The following is a 24,570-nucleotide window of genomic DNA, read 5'->3' on the forward strand; positions in this document are numbered from 1 at the left end:
ATCATCTTGGTCGGCTTTTAAACGGTAGTTTCTAAACTTTGAGCAATGGAGAGTCACAGAACCCTAAAGCTCTGTATCCCATAAAAAAAAGTTTTTCCTTTTTTTTTTTTTAATATGATTTTTTTTCTCTATAAAAAAAACCTCACGATATTATTTAACAAGAACATAGTATTAAATAAAATGAATCATATACTAGTTAAATACAAGGTGGCCCAGAAATAGTGACCCATTTTAAAAGTTATTCAAGTTTTTAAATAGGTCACTACTTCTGGGCTAGCCTCTATAATGACCAGTATTATTCAACATCATATTTCTTTGAAATAATATTTAAAATTTTGGTTACAAACACAAAATGCCTATTAAAGACGACATTACAATAATCTGTGCACAAGGGGAAAAGTTTGCTTGCTTTTAACACATCTACAAATACTTTTTTTTTTTTTGCTATTAGATCATCACTTATCAAACCTAAGAGCCACTCGAGGGCAAGGGTTAATGAGACAGAATGATTATAAACTAAAAAAAAAAAAACGAGGCACACTTCAAAAGTACTAACATTGATCAGTGGTATGAATTGGCTGTTTTAGGGTAAGAATCTTTTGACATTGAATTTGAAGGCAACTAAATTGTAATCAGCAGGGAAGCAGTTCCACGATTATGTATTCCACAGGCAAGAAACCTTTGAAAATAAGCTTTATCAATGGAAATTTCCTTTGACGTCGTGCACATAGAGGGAGAAAGGCAAATCTTTAGTTCTGTTGTGGTAGCAATACAAGTTCTCACTGTAAATGTCTTACAAGGAGGAACCAAAGATTGGAGCTCAGTCGATCATCTCCCACGATTCATTGATTAATTCCACTAAAGATTGCGGATATTTTTCTCATGCCATTACTTTGGTTATATGAATATACGGTTTTTACATCATGTATATTATAGAGTGTGGCATCAGCAATAAATACAATTTTCTCGGGAGATTACTTTTAAATATCAAGAATAATAAACGAGCTAGGATGAATTCCAAATGCAACTAGGATGATTTGATTTGACTTGATTTTATGTCTCATCGACAACATTATCGGTCATATTTATGATACTTCTTTTGAAGGTGTTTGTGATTTTTGCGTATTAATCACAGTATGTGGTTGATTTTCTTTGATTTTTGTAGTGTTAAGTTTTTGAAAACGATTTTCGTTTCTATTAGGATGTTTACGATAATCTTTTGGTCATTCATGCTGTTTGCTTGATAATATGGTAATTGAACATTTTTGCAAGTTGAGCATTTTCAAGCAAATAAATTTGTTGCTCCATTGTATTCATATGAACCCCTCTTGTTCAGTGCCGAACTTGGTCATTCATGTTAATGCCACTATATTTCAAGTTCCCAACATGTTCAAATATTTATAGTTTGTTTTATCTATATATCTATAAAGGTGAGAATGTGTGTTTGTGTGTGAGGTCACGTCTCAACCTATATACTGAACGATTTTTTTATCTAAAAACTTGAAATTTGGTATATAGGATATTCAAACATGTGGAAAACTTTTTAATCCATTTTCATCGAGACAAAAGGGCTGCTAAAGAGTCAAAATTGAAAAATTGGTATGTGGGAGGTCACCAGATTTTTATCTGTTTTTAACTGTTTCACGAGTGTGCATGCGCAGTTATGAAATATGACAGCTTCCTTTTGTTAAGTATTAGTTGGTTTGAAAACACTCTTTAAAAGTTATGTCAAGCTGGTGTAATGGTTATCGTACTTGACTCAATGTCTTTAGGTTTTGGTTTCAATCTCATCTCGAGTATTTTTTGTTTTACTTACAAGAAATGAACTGTTTAGAAAAAACATAGTACTTGCATGCACATGGTTCAGTTTCTGTCCGTTTTTCCTTTTTTTTTTTCTTTTCCTTTTAAAGAATTTAATGTATTTTTGTTTATAAGAAATAAAATTTCACATTAATTAAAATTTAATATTTGTGCATATTTTACAACCGGGCAACGCCGGGTATATCTTCTAGTAGGTCTATAGTTTTTTTAGTAAAGAGTCTATAAATGATAGATTCCATTGAACCCATACATGGGTCTGACAACTAATATTACTCCAGGCTAGAGTAAGCTTGGGAGCAGTAGTGGAGCACCACTGAATACAATTTCATGTCATATCTAAGACATTTTTCTCGAGAAGTTTCTAGATGGAAATAACAGTAGAGTAGTTACCATACATGTAACAATGGAAGAGACTTCTTTTTTTTTAACTGTATAAGACATAAATAATAATTAAAAAATCACTTAAAATTCAGTTTATTTTATTAGGTAAATTGATTGGTTGATTTGATTTTGTTTTATGTCTCATCAACAACATTATAGGTCCTCATCTGGCATCAATTGAAATGGATGGCTCTCGTCTTGGGGAGGCCCCATGTTTGGACAAGTTTCTGGGATTGACCTTTACACCTGATCTAAAATGGAACATGTACATCAAGTCTGTTGCCAAGGTCACTGGAAAAATGGTGGGATCCTTCTACCGTGCCAGAAGATATCTCACTGCTGATGCAATTCTCTATCTATATAAAAGCCAAGTACGTCCAAGGATGGAGTACTGTTGCCACATCTGGGCAGGAGCTGCTAAAAACAGTCTATCCTGCCTTGACAGAGTACAAAATAGACTTTGTGTCTTTTATGGGGGATGCTCTTTTCTCTTCCCTGCAACCTCTCTCTCACAGAAGAGACGTTGCAAGCTTGTCTTTGTTTTATCCTTATTTCCATGGCAAGTGCTCGGCTGAGCTCCAATCTCTGGTCCTCCCTCGCTAATCTTTCACAAAAAACACCCGTCTAACTGAAACCACTGTCAATAATTTTTCCCACTCGTTACCTGTGCATAAATCAAAACGTAGATTTCGTAAACAAAGCTTCTTTGTTAGAAGTGCACGCCTGTGGAACTCTCTTCCGTTTGTCTGTTTCCCACCTGACTATAACTTGGATGTCTTCAAGTCCAACATAAACAAATTCCTGATAAACCGGCCCCTTTAGTAAGACACTTTATCAAATCTCCATTACTAACGATTACTGCGATATTATCCCATTGACTACTGTACACGCAATAATCCTTATCCTCGAGTGGCTTCCGGATCTTGATAAGTGGTGACTACCATGTAAAAAAAAAAGAAAAAAAAGGGGGTCATATTTACGATACTTCTTTTGGCGAAGATGTTCTTAAAGTGTGAATATTTTTGTTGTTGGGTTGGTACTGCTACAGATTCTGATTATGGACTCTTCCTGACGTCACTTCCGGTAACCAGTTTCTGCGATCGAGCAGTCTGGACTTGAGACTCAACTGGAGTGAGTCGTAACCTTACTTTGTCCTTCCAGTTAAGCAGAGTTCCACTCAACCAATGTACGTTTCTGTCTTTTCTGTTAATATATATTTCATTTGATTGTTTCCAAGCCTTTCAGGTTCTTCTTTCAGCATTTAAGCCGCAACATTTATATTAATTAATTTTCGATACCTATCAGAAGTATTCCGACAAAAACCCTATCTAAGAACACTCTACATGAAGTACATTTACGTGAAATTTCATAAAAATCGATCCAGCCCTCTTGGGATCCATAGAAAACGGACACACACACACACACACACACCAAAGTGCCTTTTATATACACATAAAGATAATCTTAAAGTTATGACATCGATTTTCCAAATACTGTGTATATAATAATAATGTTGAAAAGAAAAAATCTTTTTTTTAAATTGTTTAACCCACAAATTAAAAAGAAAAAAGAAAACACCTAAAATTCAGCTTATTTTATTAGATAATATGGAGGGCATGGATGTGGATGGTGAAGCTAGTGAAGTTGTCGAGTTTTGTTACCTTAGTGATACACTATTGCAGAAGAGAGTGAAGTAGGTGCTAGCGTGATTGCAAGAGTTAGTAGTCGTTAGCGAAAGTTCAGGAAACCTCTGTCATTACTAGGGCTGTGACAACAGCATATTCTTTCCATTGTTTTGACTCTCGAGTATATATCCGTCACAGTTAGACACTGTTAATCAAACGAGAACCACATCACTCTATATAAAAGCCCGTAAGATATCAAGGAATTCACACTCAAGAGTCAAAACAATGAAAAGAATATGCTGTTGTCATAGCCCTAGTCATTACTAACCAGCCGAGCATTACCAGTGTATATAAAGGGAAGAGTCCTATCAAGTTTTTGTATGCAATGTGATGATGTCTGGAAGTGGAACTTGCCCAGTGAGGGTTGAAAACATGTGTTACATAGAGAGAAATATAAAATGAGAATGATATGATGCATTTGTAATGTGAATCTTAAAGACAAGCTTGGATCTGCTGACCCTGGAGGTGGATTAAATCTGAACAATATAGGAAGATGCTTTTTTTTTGGGGGGGGGGCAAAGAAGTCACTACTTATCAAGTCCCGATGACCACTCGAGGATAAAGTTTAATGAATGTACGGTAGTAAATGGGACAATATCGTAGTAATCGTTAGTAGTGGAAATGGCTCATCAAGAACTTGTTTACATTGGATTTGAAGATGACTATAGTCAACTGGAAAGTAGGCAAACGGAAGAGAGTTCCACAGGTGTGCAGTTCTAAGAAAGAAGTTTTGTTCATAGAATCCACGTTTAGGTTTAGGCACAGATAAAGAGTAGGGAAAATTATTGATTGTGTTTCAGCTAGACGGGTGTGTTTTTGTGAAAGTTTGGCAAGGCGGGACAATAGATGGGAGCTCAGACGAGCACTTGCCATGAAAATAACGATTGAGTAGATACTTTGATTGAGAGTTATTGGTTAGGTGTAGAACAATTAAGGTAGCAAGTTCACTTTACAGTTTCCCCCACTCTATATCTGTGCCTAAATCAAAACGCGGATTCCATGAACAAAGCTTCTTTCTTAGAACTGCACGCCTGTGGAACTCTGTTCCGTCTGCCTGCTTCCCTCCGGACTACAACTTGGATGTCTTCAAGTCCAATGTTAACAAATTCCTAATGAACCGCCCCCTTAAGTAAACACTTCAGCAAATCTCCTCACTAACTTAATGTACTTGCAATAACCCTTATCCCTGAGTGGCTTCCGGGCCTTGATAAGTGGTGATCACTGTGTAAAAAAAAAAAAAAAAAAAAAAAAGAGCCAAGGAAAACCATGAGAGGAAGAGGGATGAAAAAAAAATCTGGGCAGAAATAGGTTGGCTTGGAAATCAATTTACTTAAAGCAGTCCAACACATTCTAGCAAAACGGATGTTAAGCCTATTATTATTATTATTATTATTATTATTATTATTATTATGATTATGATGATTTTTTTTTTTTTTTTTAATTTCTATGTAAAAGCTTGCATATCTGCATTTTCGTTCGGGTTCTGCTTATCTCTTTTTTTTTTTTCAGCCAATTGCAAACATACCTTATCCCAAGTTTTTAATGCAGTTTTTAATCTGTTTTGGTGCATCAAATTTCCCTTATCTTTTTACATAAACAAGGTTGTTTCGCTTCGGCTGTTTTAAGGTATATCAACAGTTTTGCATATGTTTGTTTTCATTTTTGTTTCTCATGAATAATAATCATAAAAATAAATCCGGTGTTTCAGCATTTCTTTTTTATTATTATTAATTCCTCTCATCTCCATCCATTTAGTTATCTTGTCGGATTTTCAAAATCAGACCTAAACAGCATTTAAGCTGACAAATCCAAATTTACTGAGTAAAGTAGACTGTTTTTACTCGTTATCGTCATACCATGTTATTGGCAATATAATAGTTATAACAACAGCATATTCTTATTATTGTTTTGACTGTCGAGTTTATATCCGACACAGTTAGACACAGTTAATCAAACGAGAACCACATTACTCTATATAAAAGGATATAAGATATCAACGGATACACACTCGAGAATCAAAACAATGAAAAGAATATGTTGTTGTCCTAGTTCTAATAATAATATGTATAATTTCAATTTATTTTCATTTCTTTTTGTTATTTTTGACAGTTAATGAAATAAGAGATACAGAGAGATGCAAGAGAGAAAAAAGTCACGGAAACGATACTTATAACTGACGGGTAGAATTAGAATAAGATTTTCTATGAATCATGAAAATAATCCAAAAAATCCGATGCATATTACATTTAGATTTATGGATCTCATTTTTATTATGTTTTTACAATTTTAAGTAAAATATTCAAACTTCATTTTTATTATATTTTTTACAATTTAAGTAAAATTATCGGATGATTAAATGTTGCAATTTTATGTAAACAATTTCATAGCAATTCTATATATTTTTACTAGTGATTAATTCTAAAAGAAGTCCATGGAATAATGGTTCTCAGTTGATTAATTATGTCTGTGTCGGATATATACTCGAGAGTCAAAACAATGAAAAGAATATGCTGTTGTCCTAGCCCTAATAATAACATGCTTCTCTAGACTTTTTAAAAAATAAAATAAAATAAAATAACTGTGTCTAACCTAACAGTCTTTTGCTAATACGAAACATTTTTAAATTTCGTAAAAATAAATATCAACAACAAGGTATAACTCATTTTTAATTCGAGAATATAACAAGTGTTGTCCATTTTTAATTCGAGAATATAACAAGTGTTGTCCATTTTTAATTCGAGAATATAACAAGTGTTGTCCATTTTTAATTCGAGAATATAACAAGTGTTGTCCATTTTTAATTCGAGAATATAACAAGTGTTGTCCATTTTTAATTCGAGAATATAACAAGTGTTGTCCATTTTTAATTCGAGAATATAACAAGTGTTGTCCATTTTTAATTCGAGAATATAACAAGTGTTGTCCATTTTTAATTAGAGAATATAACAAGTGTTGTCCATTTTTAATTCGAGAATATAACAAGTGTTGTCCATTTTTAATTAGAGAATATAACAAGTGTTGTCCATTTTTAATTGGAGAATATAACAAGTGTTGTCCATTTTTAATTGGAGAATATAACAAGTGTTGTCCATTTTTAATTGGAGAATATAACAAGTGTTGTCCATTTTTAATTGGAGAATATAACAAGTGTTGTCCATTTTTAATTGGAGAATATAACAAGTGTTGTCCATTTTTAATTGGAGAATATAACAAGTGTTGTCCATTTTTAATTGGAGAATATAACAAGTGTTGTCCATTTTTAATTGGAGAATATAACAAGTGTTGTCCATTTTTAATTGGAGAATATAACAAGTGTTGTCCATTTTTAATTGGAGAATATAACAAGTGTTGTCCATTTTTAATTGGAGAATATAACAAGTGTTGTCCATTTTTAATTCGAGAATATAACAAGTGTTGTCCATTTTTAATTCGAGAATATAACAAGTGTTGTCCATTTTTAATTCGAGAATATAACAAGTGTTGTCCATTTTTAATTCGAGAATATAACAAGTGTTGTCCATTTTTAATTCGAGAATATAACAAGTGTTGTCCATTTTTAATTCGAGAATATAACAAGTGTTGTCCATTTTTAATTAGAGAATATAACAAGTGTTGTCCATTTTTAATTCGAGAATATAACAAGTGTTGTCCATTTTTAATTAGAGAATATAACAAGTGTTGTCCATTTTTAATTCGAGAATATAACAAGTGTTGTCCATTTTTAATTCGAGAATATAACAAGTGTTGTCCATTTTTAATTCGAGAATATAACAAGTGTTGTCCATTTTTAATTCGAGAATATAACAAGTGTTGTCCATTTTTAATTAGAGAATATAACAAGTGTTGTCCATTTTTAATTCGAGAATATAACAAGTGTTGTCCATTTTTAATTAGAGAATATAACAAGTGTTGTCCATTTTTAATTCGAGAATATAACAAGTGTTGTCCATTTTTAATTAGAGAATATAACAAGTGTTGTCCATTTTTAATTAGAGAATATAACAAGTGTTGTCCATTTTTAATTCGAGAATATAACAAGTGTTGTCCATTTTTAATTCGAGAATATAACAAGTGTTGTCCATTTTTAATTAGAGAATATAACAAGTGTTGTCCATTTTTAATTAGAGAATATAACAAGTGTTGTCCATTTTTAATTCGAGAATATAACAAGTGTTGTCCATTTTTAATTCGAGAATATAACAAGTGTTGTCCATTTTTAATTCGAGAATATAACAAGTGTTGTCCATTTTTAATTAGAGAATATAACAAGTGTTGTCCATTTTTAATTCGAGAATATAACAAGTGTTGTCCATTTTTAATTCGAGAATATAACAAGTGTTGTCCATTTTTAATTCGAGAATATAACAAGTGTTGTCCATTTTTAATTAGAGAATATAACAAGTGTTGTCCATTTTTAATTAGAGAATATAACAAGTGTTGTCCATTTTTAATTCGAGAATATAACAAGTGTTGTCCATTTTTAATTAGAGAATATAACAAGTGTTGTCGATTTTTAATTCGAGAATATAACAAGTGTTGTCCATTTTTAATTAGAGAATATAACAAGTGTTGTCCATTTTTAATTAGAGAATATAACAAGTGTTGTCCATTTTTAATTCGAGAATATAACAAGTGTTGTCCATTTTTAATTAGAGAATATAACAAGTGTTGTCCATTTTTAATTCGAGAATATAACAAGTGTTGTCCATTTTTAATTCGAGAATATAACAAGTGTTGTCCATTTTTAATTAGAGAATATAACAAGTGTTGTCCATTTTTAATTCGAGAATATAACAAGTGTTGTCCATTTTTAATTCGAGAATATAACAAGTGTTGTCCATTTTTAATTCGAGAATATAACAAGTGTTGTCCATTTTTAATTCGAGAATATAACAAGTGTTGTCCATTTTTAATTAGAGAATATAACAAGTGTTGTCCATTTTTAATTCGAGAATATAACAAGTGTTGTCCATTTTTAATTAGAGAATATAACAAGTGTTGTCCATTTTTAATTGGAGAATATAACAAGTGTTGTCCATTTTTAATTGGAGAATATAACAAGTGTTGTCCATTTTTAATTGGAGAATATAACAAGTGTTGTCCATTTTTAATTGGAGAATATAACAAGTGTTGTCCATTTTTAATTGGAGAATATAACAAGTGTTGTCCATTTTTAATTGGAGAATATAACAAGTGTTGTCCATTTTTAATTGGAGAATATAACAAGTGTTGTCCATTTTTAATTGGAGAATATAACAAGTGTTGTCCATTTTTAATTGGAGAATATAACAAGTGTTGTCCATTTTTAATTGGAGAATATAACAAGTGTTGTCCATTTTTAATTGGAGAATATAACAAGTGTTGTCCATTTTTAATTCGAGAATATAACAAGTGTTGTCCATTTTTAATTCGAGAATATAACAAGTGTTGTCCATTTTTAATTCGAGAATATAACAAGTGTTGTCCATTTTTAATTCGAGAATATAACAAGTGTTGTCCATTTTTAATTCGAGAATATAACAAGTGTTGTCCATTTTTAATTCGAGAATATAACAAGTGTTGTCCATTTTTAATTAGAGAATATAACAAGTGTTGTCCATTTTTAATTCGAGAATATAACAAGTGTTGTCCATTTTTAATTAGAGAATATAACAAGTGTTGTCCATTTTTAATTCGAGAATATAACAAGTGTTGTCCATTTTTAATTCGAGAATATAACAAGTGTTGTCCATTTTTAATTGGAGAATATAACAAGTGTTGTCCATTTTTAATTCGAGAATATAACAAGTGTTGTCCATTTTTAATTAGAGAATATAACAAGTGTTGTCCATTTTTAATTCGAGAATATAACAAGTGTTGTCCATTTTTAATTAGAGAATATAACAAGTGTTGTCCATTTTTAATTCGAGAATATAACAAGTGTTGTCCATTTTTAATTAGAGAATATAACAAGTGTTGTCCATTTTTAATTAGAGAATATAACAAGTGTTGTCCATTTTTAATTCGAGAATATAACAAGTGTTGTCCATTTTTAATTCGAGAATATAACAAGTGTTGTCCATTTTTAATTAGAGAATATAACAAGTGTTGTCCATTTTTAATTAGAGAATATAACAAGTGTTGTCCATTTTTAATTCGAGAATATAACAAGTGTTGTCCATTTTTAATTCGAGAATATAACAAGTGTTGTCCATTTTTAATTCGAGAATATAACAAGTGTTGTCCATTTTTAATTAGAGAATATAACAAGTGTTGTCCATTTTTAATTCGAGAATATAACAAGTGTTGTCCATTTTTAATTCGAGAATATAACAAGTGTTGTCCATTTTTAATTCGAGAATATAACAAGTGTTGTCCATTTTTAATTAGAGAATATAACAAGTGTTGTCCATTTTTAATTAGAGAATATAACAAGTGTTGTCCATTTTTAATTCGAGAATATAACAAGTGTTGTCCATTTTTAATTAGAGAATATAACAAGTGTTGTCGATTTTTAATTCGAGAATATAACAAGTGTTGTCCATTTTTAATTAGAGAATATAACAAGTGTTGTCCATTTTTAATTAGAGAATATAACAAGTGTTGTCCATTTTTAATTCGAGAATATAACAAGTGTTGTCCATTTTTAATTAGAGAATATAACAAGTGTTGTCCATTTTTAATTCGAGAATATAACAAGTGTTGTCCATTTTTAATTCGAGAATATAACAAGTGTTGTCCATTTTTAATTAGAGAATATAACAAGTGTTGTCCATTTTTAATTCGAGAATATAACAAGTGTTGTCCATTTTTAATTCGAGAATATAACAAGTGTTGTCCATTTTTAATTAGAGAATATAACAAGTGTTGTCCATTTTTAATTCGAGAATATAACAAGTGTTGTCCATTTTTAATTAGAGAATATAACAAGTGTTGTCCATTTTTAATTAGAGAATATAACAAGTGTTGTCCATTTTTAATTAGAGAATATAACAAGTGTTGTCCATTTTTAATTCGAGAATATAACAAGTGTTGTCCATTTTTAATTCGAGAATATAACAAGTGTTGTCCATTTTTAATTAGAGAATATAACAAGTGTTGTCCATTTTTAATTCGAGAATATAACAAGTGTTGTCCATTTTTAATTAGAGAATATAACAAGTGTTGTCCATTTTTAATTAGAGAATATAACAAGTGTTGTCCATTTTTAATTAGAGAATATAACAAGTGTTGTCCATTTTTAATTCGAGAATATAACAAGTGTTGTCCATTTTTAATTCGAGAATATAACAAGTGTTGTCCATTTTTAATTAGAGAATATAACAAGTGTTGTCCATTTTTAATTCAAGAATATAACAAGTGTTGTCCATTTTTAATTGGAGAATATAACAAGTGTTGTCCATTTTTAATTGGAGAATATAACAAGTGTTGTCCATTTTTAATTGGAGAATATAACAAGTGTTGTCCATTTTTAATTGGAGAATATAACAAGTGTTGTCCATTTTTAATTGGAGAATATAACAAGTGTTGTCCATTTTTAATTGGAGAATATAACAAGTGTTGTCCATTTTTAATTGGAGAATATAACAAGTGTTGTCTATTTTTAATTGGAGAATATAACAAGTGTTGTCCATTTTTAATTAGAGAATATAACAAGTGTTGTCCATTTTTAATTAGAGAATATAACAAGTGTTGTCCATTTTTAATTGGAGAATATAACAAGTGTTGTCCATTTTTAATTGGAGAATATAACAAGTGTTGTCCATTTTTAATTGGAGAATATAACAAGTGTTGTCCATTTTTAATTGGAGAATATAACAAGTGTTGTCCATTTTTAATTGGAGAATATAACAAGTGTTGTCCATTTTTAATTGGAGAATATAACAAGTGTTGTCCATTTTTAATTGGAGAATATAACAAGTGTTGTCCATTTTTAATTGGAGAATATAACAAGTGTTGTCCATTTTTAATTGGAGAATATAACAAGTGTTGTCCATTTTTAATTGGAGAATATAACAAGTGTTGTCCATTTTTAATTGGAGAATATAACAAGTGTTGTCCATTTTTAATTGGAGAATATAACAAGTGTTGTCCATTTTTAATTCGAGAATATAACAAGTGTTGTCCATTTTTAATTCGAGAATATAACAAGTGTTGTCCATTTTTAATTCGAGAATATAACAAGTGTTGTCCATTTTTAATTCGAGAATATAACAAGTGTTGTCCATTTTTAATTCGAGAATATAACAAGTGTTGTCCATTTTTAATTCGAGAATATAACAAGTGTTGTCCATTTTTAATTCGAGAATATAACAAGTGTTGTCCATTTTTAATTGGAGAATATAACAAGTGTTGTCCATTTTTAATTCGAGAATATAACAAGTGTTGTCCATTTTTAATTCGAGAATATAACAAGTGTTGTCCATTTTTAATTCGAGAATATAACAAGTGTTGTCCATTTTTAATTAGAGAATATAACAAGTGTTGTCCATTTTTAATTCGAGAATATAACAAGTGTTGTCCATTTTTAATTAGAGAATATAACAAGTGTTGTCCATTTTTAATTAGAGAATATAACAAGTGTTGTCCATTTTTAATTAGAGAATATAACAAGTGTTGTCCATTTTTAATTCGAGAATATAACAAGTGTTGTCCATTTTTAATTCGAGAATATAACAAGTGTTGTCCATTTTTAATTAGAGAATATAACAAGTGTTGTCCATTTTTAATTCGAGAATATAACAAGTGTTGTCCATTTTTAATTAGAGAATATAACAAGTGTTGTCCATTTTTAATTAGAGAATATAACAAGTGTTGTCCATTTTTAATTAGAGAATATAACAAGTGTTGTCCATTTTTAATTCGAGAATATAACAAGTGTTGTCCATTTTTAATTCGAGAATATAACAAGTGTTGTCCATTTTTAATTAGAGAATATAACAAGTGTTGTCCATTTTTAATTCGAGAATATAACAAGTGTTGTCCATTTTTAATTGGAGAATATAACAAGTGTTGTCCATTTTTAATTGGAGAATATAACAAGTGTTGTCCATTTTTAATTGGAGAATATAACAAGTGTTGTCCATTTTTAATTCGAGAATATAACAAGTGTTGTCCATTTTTAATTGGAGAATATAACAAGTGTTGTCCATTTTTAATTGGAGAATATAACAAGTGTTGTCCATTTTTAATTGGAGAATATAACAAGTGTTGTCCATTTTTAATTGGAGAATATAACAAGTGTTGTCCATTTTTAATTAGAGAATATAACAAGTGTTGTCCATTTTTAATTAGAGAATATAACAAGTGTTGTCCATTTTTAATTGGAGAATATAACAAGTGTTGTCCATTTTTAATTGGAGAATATAACAAGTGTTGTCCATTTTTAATTGGAGAATATAACAAGTGTTGTCCATTTTTAATTGGAGAATATACCAAGTGTTGTCCATTTTTAATTGGAGAATATAACAAGTGTTGTCCATTTTTAATTGGAGAATATAACAAGTGTTGTCCATTTTTAATTGGAGAATATAACAAGTGTTGTCCATTTTTAATTGGAGAATATAACAAGTGTTGTCCATTTTTAATTGGAGAATATAACAAGTGTTGTCCATTTTTAATTGGAGAATATAACAAGTGTTGTCCATTTTTAATTGGAGAATATAACAAGTGTTGTCCATTTTTAATTGGAGAATATAACAAGTGTTGTCCATTTTTAATTCGAGAATATAACAAGTGTTGTCCATTTTTAATTCGAGAATATAACAAGTGTTGTCCATTTTTAATTCGAGAATATAACAAGTGTTGTCCATTTTTAATTCGAGAATATAACAAGTGTTGTCCATTTTTAATTCGAGAATATAACAAGTGTTGTCCATTTTTAATTCGAGAATATAACAAGTGTTGTCCATTTTTAATTCGAGAATATAACAAGTGTTGTCCATTTTTAATTGGAGAATATAACAAGTGTTGTCCATTTTTAATTGGAGAATATAACAAGTGTTGTCCATTTTTAATTCGAGAATATAACAAGTGTTGTCCATTTTTAATTCGAGAATATAACAAGTGTTGTCCATTTTTAATTCGAGAATATAACAAGTGTTGTCCATTTTTAATTAGAGAATATAACAAGTGTTGTCCATTTTTAATTCGAGAATATAACAAGTGTTGTCCATTTTTAATTAGAGAATATAACAAGTGTTGTCCATTTTTAATTCGAGAATATAACAAGTGTTGTCCATTTTTAATTAGAGAATATAACAAGTGTTGTCCATTTTTAATTAGAGAATATAACAAGTGTTGTCCATTTTTAATTCGAGAATATAACAAGTGTTGTCCATTTTTAATTAGAGAATATAACAAGTGTTGTCCATTTTTAATTCGAGAATATAACAAGTGTTGTCCATTTTTAATTAGAGAATATAACAAGTGTTGTCCATTTTTAATTAGAGAATATAACAAGTGTTGTCCATTTTTAATTAGAGAATATAACAAGTGTTGTCCATTTTTAATTAGAGAATATAACAAGTGTTGTCCATTTTTAATTCGAGAATATAACAAGTGTTGTCCATTTTTAAATAGAGAATATAACAAGTGTTGTCCATTTTTAATTAGAGAATATAACAAGTGTTGTCCATTTTTAATTCGAGAATATAACAAGTGTTGTCCATTTTTAATTAGAGAATATAACAAGTGTTGTCCATTTTTAATTAGAGAATATAACAAGTGTTGTCCATTTTTAATTAGAGAATATAACAAGTGTTGTCCATTTTTAATTAGAGAATATAACAAGTGTTGTCCATTTTTAATTAGAGAATATAACAAGTGTTGTCCATTTTTAATTCGAGAATATAACAAGTGTTGTCCATTTTTAATTAGAGAATATAACAAGTGTTGTCCATTTTTAATTAGAGAATATAACAAGTGTTGTCCATTTTTAATTAGAGAATATAACAAGTGTTGTCCATTTTTAATTAGAGAATATAACAAGTGTTGTCCATTTTTAATTAGAGAATATAACAAGTGTTGTCCATTTTTAATTAGAGAATATAACAAGTGTTGTCCATTTTTAATTAGAGAATATAACAAGTGTTGTCCATTTTTAATTCGAGAATATAACAAGTGTTGTCCATTTTTAATTAGAGAATATAACAAGTGTTGTCCATTTTTAATTCGAGAATATAACAAGTGTTGTCCATTTTTAATTAGAGAATATAACAAGTGTTGTCCATTTTTAATTAGAGAATATAACAAGTGTTGTCCATTTTTAATTAGAGAATATAACAAGTGTTGTCCATTTTTAATTCGAGAATATAACAAGTGTTGTCCATTTTTAATTGGAGAATATAACAAGTGTTGTCCATTTTTAATTGGAGAATATAACAAGTGTTGTCCATTTTTAATTGGAGAATATAACAAGTGTTGTCCATTTTTAATTAGAGAATATAACAAGTGTTGTCCATTTTTAATTGGAGAATATAACAAGTGTTGTCCATTTTTAATTGGAGAATATAACAAGTGTTGTCCATTTTTAATTGGAGAATATAACAAGTGTTGTCCATTTTTAATTGGAGAATATAACAAGTGTTGTCCATTTTTAATTAGAGAATATAACAAGTGTTGTCCATTTTTAATTAGAGAATATAACAAGTGTTGTCCATTTTTAATTGGAGAATATAACAAGTGTTGTCCATTTTTAATTGGAGAATATAACAAGTGTTGTCCATTTTTAATTGGAGAATATAACAAGTGTTGTCCATTTTTAATTGGAGAATATAACAAGTGTTGTCCATTTTTAATTGGAGAATATAACAAGTGTTGTCCATTTTTAATTCGAGAATATAACAAGTGTTGTCCATTTTTAATTCGAGAATATAACAAGTGTTGTCCATTTTTAATTCGAGAATATAACAAGTGTTGTCCATTTTTAATTGGAGAATATAACAAGTGTTGTCCATTTTTAATTCGAGAATATAACAAGTGTTGTCCATTTTTAATTAGAGAATATAACAAGTGTTGTCCATTTTTAATTCGAGAATATAACAAGTGTTGTCCATTTTTAATTAGAGAATATAACAAGTGTTGTCCATTTTTAATTCGAGAATATAACAAGTGTTGTCCATTTTTAATTAGAGAATATAACAAGTGTTGTCCATTTTTAATTAGAGAATATAACAAGTGTTGTCTATTTTTAATTCGAGAATATAACAAGTGTTGTCCATTTTTAATTCGAGAATATAACAAGTGTTGTCCATTTTTAATTAGAGAATATAACAAGTGTTGTCCATTTTTAATTAGAGAATATAACAAGTGTTGTCCATTTTTAATTCGAGAATATAACAAGTGTTGTCCATTTTTAATTCGAGAATATAACAAGTGTTGTCCATTTTTAATTCGAGAATATAACAAGTGTTGTCCATTTTTAATTAGAGAATATAACAAGTGTTGTCCATTTTTAATTCGAGAATATAACAAGTGTTGTCCATTTTTAATTAGAGAATATAACAAGTGTTGTCCATTTTTAATTCGAGAATATAACAAGTGTTGTCCATTTTTAATTAGAGAATATAACAAGTGTTGTCCATTTTTAATTAGAGAATATAACAAGTGTTGTCCATTTTTAATTCGAGAATATAACAAGTGTTGTCCATTTTTAATTAGAGAATATAACAAGTGTTGTCCATTTTTAATTAGAGAATATAACAAGTGTTGTCCATTTTTAATTCGAGAATATAACAAGTGTTGTCCATTTTTAATTAGAGAATATAACAAGTGTTGTCCATTTTTAATTCGAGAATATAACAAGTGTTGTCCATTTTTAATTAGAGAATATAACAAGTGTTGTCCATTTTTAATTCGAGAATATAACAAGTGTTGTCCATTTTTAATTAGAGAATATAACAAGTGTTGTCCATTTTTAATTCGAGAATATAACAAGTGTTGTCCATTTTTAATTAGAGAATATAACAAGTGTTGTCCATTTTTAATTAGAGAATATAACAAGTGTTGTCCATTTTTAATTAGAGAATATAACAAGTGTTGTCCATTTTTAATTAGAGAATATAACAAGTGTTGTCCATTTTTAATTAGAGAATATAACAAGTGTTGTCCATTTTTAATTAGAGAATATAACAAGTGTTGTCCATTTTTAATTCGAGAATATAACAAGTGTTGTCCATTTTTAATTAGAGAATATAACAAGTGTTGTCCATTTTTAATTAGAGAATATAACAAGTGTTGTCCATTTTTAATTAGAGAATATAACAAGTGTTGTCCATTTTTAATTCGAGAATATAACAAGTGTTGTCCATTTTTAATTAGAGAATATAACAAGTGTTGTCCATTTTTAATTAGAGAATATAACAAGTGTTGTCCATTTTTAATTCGAGAATATAACAAGTGTTGTCCATTTTTAATTAGAGAATATAACAAGTGTTGTCCATTTTTAATTCGAGAATATAACAAGTGTTGTCCATTTTTAATTAGAGAATATAACAAGTGTTGTCCATTTTTAATTAGAGAATATAACAAGTGTTGTCCATTTTTAATTCGAGAATATAACAAGTGTTGTCCATTTTTAATTAGAGAATATAACAAGTGTTGTCCATTTTTAATTAGAGAATATAACAAGTGTTGTCCATTTTTAATTAGAGAATATAACAAGTGTTGTCCATTTTTAATTCGAGAATATAACAAGTGTTGTCCATTTTAAGTTTAAAAACATGCAGACTAATAAAATTTTAAAAACTAAAAGGGCTTCACTGCATCTCGGAAAACACTGTGCACGTAAAGTTAGTGAACGTTAGGTAAAATTATCGCAATCACAATATCACCATTTTAGATGCCGTATTTGTCAATTCATGAGATTCAATCAAAATACAACTCATATAGTAAGAAACTGCCACGCTAATTTTACAGGGTGTTGCAGCTAAATCCGACACTAGAAAAAAAGGTAAACGAAATACCAAGAGGTGCTGAGGAGTGGTATGAAGTGCTGGGTGGACCAGATTGCCGCCAGGTGCCCCTACATCTTCCAGCAAGACGCCGCGTCTGCATACAAGGTCCAGACGACCCGCTCATGATTACTTGTTGCTGAACTTATGGTCGCCCTCTTCACCCGACTGCAACCCCTTTGACTATTTCTTCTGGGACCAACAAGCACATCCTCAGAATAGTCGACTCTCTGAAGGCTGCCATTGTGGAGGCATTCGCTGCTATAGACAATTGAAAAATAATGTAATATTTAATTAATTTGATCTCTACTATTATATAAAAGTTACTTTGTGTGTGAGAAAGAGAGTTCTTTCCTCATAGGTTCCGAAACGGCTGAGCTTATCTTTTGCAAATTTCACACAAGGATTATTTATATATCTGGCAGTGTTTTTAGACATGTTGTGTACAGAACTTGAGCTAATAAGTATCGGAAATCGAAAAATCCAAGCTTAAAAATAGCTTTTCTCAGAGATAAAAAAGAATAATTTTCACAGGAGACTATTTTACGTTACACCAGTCAAGAGAAATAATAAAATTTCAGCAAATCATTTCTTCTTCAAAAACAGATTCATATAATCTGGAGATGTAGCTTAGTGGTAGAGCAGAGTACAAAGTGGTGGCATACCTTCTGAAGCCAAGCTTGGGTCTCATTTGTACTTGTGAGCTGGTGCTGAGTTCTGCTGCCACACCCTGAGGCTGCCAGCGACCACCTGATTGCACCAGGGGATAAGTACAGTCTTCAGCACATCCAGGTACACTTTGGTGTTGACTTTCAAGCCGACTTGGAAGATGTGAAGTTGCATGATGTGGCCCTCACTTGAAACCACACCAACAACCATAATCGTGGCCGGAAACTTCATTGAGTTGTACCCTCAAGTGATAAACCATTTGTATTGGCATTTTGAGGGTGCTGGCAATGGTTCTCTTGTCATAACTTGGATCGGTAAGGAGAATGAATTGTACAGCAGCGCATCTCCGAACTTGCTCGTTGAACATTGTGTCTTTTTGTACACAACTGGCCAACTAGTAGATGGTTTGCAACAAAAAAAGAAAACCGGTTTTCATCAAATGGAAATGGAATCATCTCATCTTTTCTATGGCGAGAATTTTATTATTCCACTCATTCCATATAGCAATTATTTTATTAATCACTTCTACAAAAAGATAACTTCATATTGTTATATATTGAGATGATTTCAATAGCTGTTGTCAGGTGATCATAATTTAAAATTTGGCAGACATGATAAAATGTGGACGGAGGATGAGAAGTGGAAGTCAGAAACTATGTAAACTAGGAGGAGGAGACAGAATCCATTTGGTTGGGGTCCTGGATATGACCTTAAACTATATCCGATGGTGAGGCCCCGGCTTGCGGGCTTTGGGGAGTGTGGAGCCACCCTTTAATTGCCATTGCTCCCAGGTCCACTCTGACCTGAACTGGTAGTATCTGTTAGGGTCCCAACTATGGGTTAAATAGAAACCGACTTAAAAAAAACAAAAAACAAATATACTCTATTAAAAAATTGTTCTTCAAAATCACTAGATTCGGCATTAAGTAACCGGAAAAGGGTTGATATGCCGTAAAACAAAAATAACCATCCATCCATTTGGTTGGAGGCGAAGTAAACTCAAATGTTAGCAGATAACTCATTAGAAACATAATAGCGTCTCTCTCTCTGTCTCTGTCTCTGTCTCTGTCTCTCTGTCTGTCTCTCTCTCTCACTCTGTGTGTTTGTCTCTCTCTCTCTCTCTCTCTCTCTCTCTCTCCCCCCCCCCCCCAAAGATAAAGCAAAATAAAGAACGGCATAATGCGTGTAAATGCCATTGTGTCGGTTAACTGTAATTAACAATGAACCGATCACAGAGATACACTTATGAAGAAGTACACGCCAGAGACGCATCCAACCCACAGAACAGTTTCGAGTAAAACAGACAAATAATCCTCTCAGAGTTTCCAGGTTTCTATCGCTTAATCTTTTAATCGTATGAAATCATCAAATCAGTGCCAATATCATCAGAATTCTTAATTAAAAGAAAGTTATATAACATGAAAGACAGACAGTAAACCAAAACTACTATTTCTACACGACAATTGTATATTTATTAAATACATTGAGGACATTGCAAAGGCTGCTGCAAGGAAGGTGGGCTCCATCTATTAGGCTAGAAGACTACTAATACATGGAGTATTGTTGCCACATCTGGGCTGGTGCATCTACCACTAGTCTTTCCCTCTTGAATAGGGTTAAAAAAAAAAAGTCTCCAATCTAATAGGTCTCATTTTGTTAACTTAACTCGAACTCCCTGTCTTATCACTCCAATGTTGCATCTCTGTGCCTGTTTTACAAATATTTTAATGAATGTGCTCTGATGAACTCGTTACACTTGTGCCCCTTGGACGTACATATCCCCAACACACTCTCTTAGCAACAAAATCTCACCCCTTCACTGTTGAGGTTCCTAAATACTAGAAAGCTTTCTACTCTAACAGTTTCTTTCCTAGAACAGCTAGATTTTGGACTTCCCTTCCTATTGCCTGCTTCCCTGACTTTACTGATACACAGAAGTTTAAATGTAATATAAACTAACATCTTGCTAATCTTTCCTAGGCATTGCCCCAAATAGTAACCTTTATGTCCAAGTGATATGCTTTGTTAGGGGTAAACATAAGTTCAGAAAAAGAAAATATATATATATATATATATGCATTTTTCTTCTACTGAAACTCAAATAATTAAAAAAAAAAAAACTGAATGTGGTTAAGAGAAACAATCAAATATCTATTTTTCATACAGGGTGTAAAACTGACATTATACAGTGCGGAACGATAAAATTGTCGCCCTAGAAAAGACAAGCTGATTCCATTTCCGTTTGATGAAACCAGTCTTCTGTTTTTGTTGCTGACCATCTACTAATTGGCCAGATGTGTACAAATCCCAAGAGCGATAGGAGCCTTCCATTATGTCTGTAAGTGGCACAATATTCAACAAGCGAGATCAGAGATGCGCCACTGTACAACTCATGCTCTCTACTGATCCAAGCTATGAGAACAGAACTATTACCAGCACCCTAAAAATGAAAATGCCACCTCACATCTTTGAAGTAGGCTTGAAGGTCAACACCAAAGTGTACCTGGATGTGCTGAAGAGCGTGGTGATTCCATGCTGCAATCGGATGGCCACTGGCAGACCTGGGTGTGGCAGCAAGGCTCAGCACTGACCCACAAGTCCCAAAAAGACCTAGGCTTGGGTTTAGAATGAGTGCTACGACTCACTGGCACCCCCTTCCTCCCCTGACCTGAACCTGCTAGACTATTTCGTTTGGTCATACATTGAGAACATCACCAACATGACCTCCCACAGCACCAAAGCCAGCCTGACCGTCACAATCATTTACTGAGCATTCACCGAGCTTCTGCCGGTGCTAGTGGAAAAAGCATACTCCCAGTTCTGGACCTGCATCGAGGTGGTGATTGAGGTTGAAGGCGGTCACATTGAATAGATGTCAGCTTTACTGCATAATCATTATCTGAATTGAATTGTTTTAATAAAAGTTTTAAAATAAAGCTGTAGTGTTGTTTTCTTTAGGGCGACATTTTTATCATTCTACCCTGTAGTCTTTCCCCACAAAAAACATATCTCAATACTCTGATATCATTCACAAAATATATTTTTTTGATATATTAGAGGTGGTCTTTGGTGATGCACTGTTCTCACGGCCAATGTCAAGTCCTGCATCGTATTTGTTCAGAAAAATTTCCACCTTGAAATCTCCATGCTTTTTGTATAGGTATTGCAAGAATTCTAAGCGACAAGCTCTGAGCGTTCTTATCGAGGCACATCCATTAGATAATGAGAAAAGGCCTTGCTCCTCAACCCCAATCCTTTATAATTCTTTTCCTTACTTTGTCCTATTTCAACTGGGTTATTTTGCCCTGGATTCGCATCAGCAAACTACAAAATAAAGTTAGCATATTTTTAATGTGCTAAAAAACAATCCAATAAAAAAAGAACAAGTTTTCCTCATTATCTAAAGTAAAATTTGAAACATTTGTCTTATTAGCTGCCATCAATTTTTTGTTTCATTATTTGACGCAAAAATGAAATAAGTAATTGCCTTTTACGTAATACAATTATCACACAACATTTATTTATTGAAATCTCAGAAATAGAAGATACGAAGTTCTGCTTGTGCATTATGTCATATAAATTATCGTAGTCAATTCTGCTGTGATGTAAAAAGTTTATTTTTATTGCTTTGTTTTTTAAAGTGCAGTCAGTTTGAAACTAAATAAATTTAATAATCCTTTTAGTTGATAATGTAATTGAAAATACCGCTTTAGTTTGTCAATTGTTTAATACCAAAGCAAAATATATATATTGAATATATAACAAATATTATAATAATCATCATTGTCATTTTTGGTTTTACATCTGTTTTATATGTAAGTAGATGTTCCTATTTACTTTCCTCCCCACGAGGGCAGAGTTAGACACAATGTGAGGAAAATCCAGATCCCCAAAAAGGGGCACTCTGGATAGGAACGAAAATAAAAATGGTCTTAGTCATGAAGGATTTCTCCTCCACTGACAGAGGACAGAAAAGGTGAAGTTCAGAATCAGAACAGATACTGCACTTTGTTCTTAGCCAAAGGCTTCTTCCATTTTCTTCTTCTGTCTCTGTTTTGGTCTTTTTGTTCATATTTTTCTCAAATATGCTCTTATTACACCTGCCGTATTTTCCTGGCCTTTTACCTGCCAACTAACTTAGCTATCTCAACTGTTCTACTAACTCAAATGATCTCACCCAGTCTTTCAATGTGACCAAACCAACAAAGTCTCTTATTCTGCACACATCTTCCTACACTGTCCAGATTTCATCTACCTCTGAGATCATAAGATCTAAGCCTGTATTTAAGATTCACATTAAAAATCTACAGTACCATTCTCATATCATTTCTCTCCATGCAACACATATCCTCAACCCTCACTTTCCATAAGCATTTATATTTGTCTGCTTGTCTCGTTATATAATCTATAAAGTTCAGTTATCTTCTCGGTCTAACATCAATATTAAAATCGTACTTTTTCTATTCAAAGTTATTTCAACAAACTTTTTAATATACCCAGTCATAGATGTGAGGGCGACTACATGAAGATTAACTAATTTGCATATAACTTTGAGAAACGAGCGTTAATTAATTACTTGTTCATTTTTATGGTTTTTTATTAGATGATTGGTTTCATTTAACTATTACGGTGAATTCTATGCATAGTTTCTACATTCTGCATAATTGCATAGAATTTAAGATGAAAACAATCTAGCTCATGGAAAATTTATATATATATATATATATATATATATATATATATATATATATATATATATATATATATATGGCACAATCACGTTGACACACCGGTTCTCGCCAGATCACCGAACTCAAGCAACAGTGAGCCTGGTCAGTATGAAATGAGTGTCCATTTGGGAACACTCGGCACTGTATGTACCACACCGAGTCGTAGAAATTTCCAGGTTGGTATCTCAGGGCGCATTAATTCACTGGGAGAGATGCACCCTCAGTTTTTGTTAAGACATGCATCTAGGAGAAGGAATACTCTGACGTCTTATAAAAACCTGCGATCTACTTTATACTTTGTCCTGTGACAGTCATCTGCACCAACAAAGGTTAGCAGTAATACCAAAAAGCGTGGTTGGTTCTACACAAAACCTTCACCACTATCAACAAATCATCTGTGCGGATTTCCGAGCAACTTGGTTGTGGCAGAAGCTCATGCGTCCAAATAGACGGGAGAGTCCATTATATATATATAACATTATTGAAATATATTCACGTATTCAGTAAAATCCATTTTAATTCTACCCCAATTAATCCATTATTTCTATGCTTATATCATCTTTTGAATGACATTACAAATTCTGGTGATTCATCAAAAGTGCAAGTATTGGGTTTACAATTCTGGTGATTCATCAAAAGTGCAAGTATTGGGTTTACAATTCTGGTGATTCATCAAAAGTGCAAGTATTGGGTTTACAATTCTGGTGATTCATCAAAAGTGCAAGTATTGGGTTTACAATTCTGGTGATTCATCAAAAGTGCAAGTATTGGGTTTACAATTCTGGTGATTCATCAAAAGTGCAAGTATTGGGTTTACAATTCTGGTGATTCATCAAAAGTGCAAGTATTGGGTTTACAATTCTGGTGATTCATCAAAAGTGCAAGTATTGGGTTTACAATTCTGGTGATTCATCAAAAGTGCAAGTATTGGGTTTACAATTCTGGTGATTCATCAAAAGTGCAAGTATTGGGTTTACAATTCTGGTGATTCATCAAAAGTGCAAGTATTGGGTTTACAATTCTGGTGATTCATCAAAAGTGCAAGTATTGGGTTTACAATTCTGGTGATTCATCAAAAGTGCAAGTATTGGGTTTACAATTCTGGTGATTCATCAAAAGTGCAAGTATTGGGTTTACAATTCTGGTGATTCATCAAAAGTGCAAGTATTGGGTTTACAATTCTGGTGATTCATCAAAAGTGCAAGTATTGGGTTTACAATTCTGGTGATTCATCAAAAGTGCAAGTATTGGGTTTACAATTCTGGTGATTCATCAAAAGTGCAAGTATTGGGTTTACAATTCTGGTGATTCATCAAAAGTGCAAGTATTGGGTTTACAATTCTGGTGATTCAT

General features: G+C 31.4%; 1 protein-coding gene across 17 annotated transcripts in view; it reads left to right on the forward strand.

Annotated features, from left to right (window-relative positions):
- Nucleotides 1–24,570, forward strand: part of LOC145269663 (zwei Ig domain protein zig-8-like) — a 1,012,799-nt gene that overhangs the window by 574,659 nt on the left and 413,570 nt on the right. The gene's annotated exons all lie outside the window — the stretch shown is intronic.

The sequence above is a fragment of the Euprymna scolopes genome, chromosome 4, assembly GCF_053919585.1.
Source record: "Euprymna scolopes isolate OS-2025 chromosome 4, ASM5391958v1, whole genome shotgun sequence".
Taxonomy (NCBI): Eukaryota; Metazoa; Mollusca; class Cephalopoda; order Sepiida; family Sepiolidae; genus Euprymna; species Euprymna scolopes.